Here is a 4388-nt window from a genome sequence, read left to right as displayed (position 1 = left end):
GTAGTCAGACCCAGAAACTAAAGCACATCTAGCCTTATGAAGGGAGGATCTGCTCCCTGACATGTACTAACTCTACAACCACTTCTTTTACTCACAAGTTCTCATTCTACTCTCCAAAAGTCTATAGTTCCAAAAAATAATCAAGCAATTTTCCAAATAATAAGCTGGACAAATTATTATTATTATAAGATGTTAACCTCACAATCTCAGAAATGGAGGAATCAGAAATGTAAAAATATATACTGAAACTAAGTTAATATATACATTGGATCTGAGACCCATAAATATGGAATATATATAATTTTCAAACAAGTGAAATGATTACAAACCTATACTATAATTACAGCAATGAGGAAAAAAATCTCAACTTCAACATGAGCAATATATTAATATTTCCACAAAACTAAGATTTAAAAATTAATAAAAAGCATTCCAAAGCCCTCACGCAAATATAGATAGGCAGGAAAACTAAACTGAATGCAGGGAAAAAGAAGACGGAGTTGAGGAGATGTCATATAGCTGCCAAAGGAGAAAGATGCCAGAACCTTACAAGTATGGTACAGCCTTGTGGTGATACACAGATTAATAGAAATGGGTTAATTTAAGATATAAGAGCTGACTAGGAATATGCCTGAGTCATTGGTCAAACAATGTTATAATCAATATAGTTTTGTGTGATTATTCAGATCTGGGTGGCTGGAAAATGAAAGAACATTCTCCGCTTACACCCAAAGTTACATTAAATTTTTATAAATAGAAATTATAAGCTAATGGCACATGCAATATTTTTGTTTGTGGTCAATATAATAGTTTTTTAAATGTGAATGTTTGGGAGATGACTCAGTGGGAAACAATGCTTGCTGTACAAGAACAAGGATCTGAGTACAATCCCCTGAACCCACAAAAAAATCAGTTGTTGCTTGTGGCAGCATGCCAACGTTACCACATCTTTATGTAAGATAAAGTCAGGAAGATGCCTAGAATTTGCTCACCAGCCAGTCTAGCCAAAACAACAAGCCCTAAATTCATTGAGAGGCCACCTGGAGGGAATAATGTGGAACCTGACAGAGCAGGATACTCAACATCATCCTCTGGCCCACATGCATGCATGCACATGAGTGCACTCCCTCACTCTGTCACACATGCACAGCTGGCACACTAGCACACCAACCAAAATACCTAAGCAACAAAAAGATGCAATATGAAGTAAAATAACTGAATTTTAGTCACTAAGCATTTAACACATGAAGTTAAAATAAAATGTTGCAAATCATATGACAGCAAAATAAGGGAACTAAGTATTAAAGCAGTAATTAATGAAACAAACAATAAAATATTTAAGAAAACCAAAACCGTTTTAAGGGTTATTATCAATCTTTAAAAGCTGTAATCTGATTACATTGAATAATTTAAGAGGAATAAAGACTTGCCCAGACCGTATTAACAATAAAATGTAGACAACACTGAAAACATGTCAAGTTTTTAAAATATGTAACAAAATATTAACATTAAATATAAAAATTGATAGATGGTATAATCCTATTGAAAATTAAAAGCTGAATAAATTAAATAATAAATTAAAAGGTAGAATTACCTGCTAAATGCTGAAGAAATTCAAACAGTATTGCCTCTGGGTGACCACAGATACTAGTTTCTATATAGTTTTGCAAACAAATTGCACCAAAGTTCAAAGAACAGGCCTGGAGATATAGCTCAGTGGTAGAGCTTTTGCCCAGCCTGTGGAGACCCCAGGATCAACCTTCAGTACTGAAAAGAAAACAAAAGATGTTAACAAAAACACCTTCAAAGAACACGCAGGCTGCATATTCTTTAAAACATTCTAGAGAACAGAAAAAGAGGAGAAAACTTCCCAGTCCATGTCATAAGACCTGTATCTAAAATTTTAAATGCCATGAAAATAGAAAGCAGACTATTTGAGAGGGAGAAGGGGACCAGCATAAGGGGAAACAAAGAAAAGAGAGGGTATCAGAGGCATAATCTTATAAAAGTGTATTACCTACATGTGTAAAGTCTCCTGAGGCAACACATTTTTTATATTACTAATACACATTGATAAAATACTGTGATAACAAAATGAAATGAAATAACTGTAAAATTATAGACCCTGGTATCACATTTGATAATGTCTTCAAAGTCCTAATTAAAATATTCAGAACTTGTCTATTAAAATCTGTTCTCCCACAGCTAACTGATTTTCAAGAAGACAGTAAGAACACAAGTAGAGGGAGGGAAGTCATTTCATGAACAGTATGGGAAAGCTGAATCTCTACATGCAGAAGAAATAAAACTTGATTTCTCTTCTTTCTCCCTATTTTATTTAAAATTTAGTTGAAAATGAACCAAACACTTGTACGTAAGACCTAACTTATGAAACTAGGTACTAGAAAAAAAGGTAAATTTCAGAAGATTTGCCTGAGCCCAATTTTTTCATTTTGCATTTGACTCTGAAGCTACCAGCAACTACAGAAGAATGAGCAAATACAATTACATCAGATTAAAGGTGCTGTACAGCCAAAGAAACAAAAAACAGAATGAAGAAGCAACCTATGCAATCAAAATTCACAAACTATACATTGCAAGGGGTTAACATCAGGACTACATGAAGAACTCAAACAATTAAATAGCAAAAAAATAAATGAATGAATGAGTCTATGTAATGTGATTTCAAAAATGGACAAGTTCTCTGAGTAAGTAGCTGTTCTTCAAACAAATGGTCCACCAGCATATAGAATATGCTTAACATCAATAGTTATATTGAAATGTAATTCAAACCCATAATAAAATATTCTATCACTTCAGTTATAATTGCTATTATCAGAAAGACAAAACTTAACAAATGTGGGCAAGGGTGGAAAAAGAAGAATAGTCATACATATATGGTACGAATGTAAATTAATATGTGCATACTGGATTGCAGTTGAGAAGATTCTCCAAAAGCAATAAATAAGGGAGCTGGAGGTGTTTTGGTGGGTCAAGTGCTTGTGGTATATAAGCATGAGGTCCTTGTTGAGAATGGTTTGATACCTAGCACCTGCATATAATTCAGGATTGATGGTGTCTGTAATTCCAGTGGGGTGGTTGGTGGAGGATTTCAGAGGGTCTCTTGCCAATCATTCTAGACAAAACAATGAGCCTTAGGTTAAGTGAGAGACTTTGATTCAAAAATAAGGTAGCATGTGACTGAGGAAGACAATTGATATTGATATCTGTTTTCAATAGACACTTCCATAGGTCACACACATGTAGTGGTGTGCTGCGGGCCGTATTCCTGCTGCCCTGCTCTCGGCCGCCTGGCTAGATTATGCCCTGAAATAACAACACACAAACTATATTCATTTAAACACTGCCTAGCCATTAGTTTCAGCCTCTTACATCTTGACTAACCCATATCTAATAATCTATGTAACACCACGAGTGGTGTCTTACCGGGAAAGATTCAGCATGTCTGACCTGGTGGCTGGCTCCATCGCGTCTGTCTCACTGAGGAGAGGCATGGCAGTCTGCCCCAGAGAGGAGAGGCGGGGCAATTGTCTGAGCCATCTACCTCACTTCCTTCTTCCTGTTCTGTCTACTCCACCTATCTAAATCTTGCCCTATCAAAAAGCCAAGGAAGTTTATTAGCCAATAAGAATCCTCCATCACACACACACACACACACACACACACACACACACACACACACACGTGCATACACACGCATGCACAACTTTACACACAAAAATCAGGAAGACTGTCATATGATCTTCCAGTCTACTATTGTGCAGATAACCAAAGGAAAGGAAATTAGTATGTAGAAACGACTTCAGAACCTACAAATTGTTTGCAGCACTATTTACAATGGATGGAGTATAAAATCAGCTTATGTTCCCATGGAGAATGAATAATGAATAAAAATGTGTATTGGGGATGAAGAGATTGCTCAATGGTTAGGAGTACTTGTTACTCTTATACAGAACCTGGGTTTGTTTCCCAGCATCCATGTGCAGCTCACAATATTTTATAATTCTAGTCCCAGGAGATCTGACACCCTCTTCTAACCTCCATGGGAGATATACATGCACACGGTGCACATACAATACAAGCAAGAAAAACGTTTATTAACAAAAAATAAAATAAGTATATCTTAAAAAAGATTAGAAAGAAATGTAGACTATTTCCACAATGGAATGTTATTCATTCATAAAAAGAATATAATTTTGAGAGTTTTAGCAACATTGGTTGAATTGAATGAATTTTGATTAAGTAAAAAATGTTATATGAAGAAAATAAAATGTTGCATGAACTAATTGATACATGGAAACTAAGTAGTTGATCTCATAAAAATAGAGAATAGAATTTTGGTTTACTAGAGGCTGAGAAATGGCGTG

Source organism: Arvicola amphibius, chromosome X (genome assembly GCF_903992535.2).
Source record: "Arvicola amphibius chromosome X, mArvAmp1.2, whole genome shotgun sequence".
NCBI classification, from domain to species: domain Eukaryota; kingdom Metazoa; phylum Chordata; class Mammalia; order Rodentia; family Cricetidae; genus Arvicola; species Arvicola amphibius.
The sequence above is the reverse complement of the archived record's forward strand: the minus strand, read 5'-3'. Positions refer to the sequence as shown.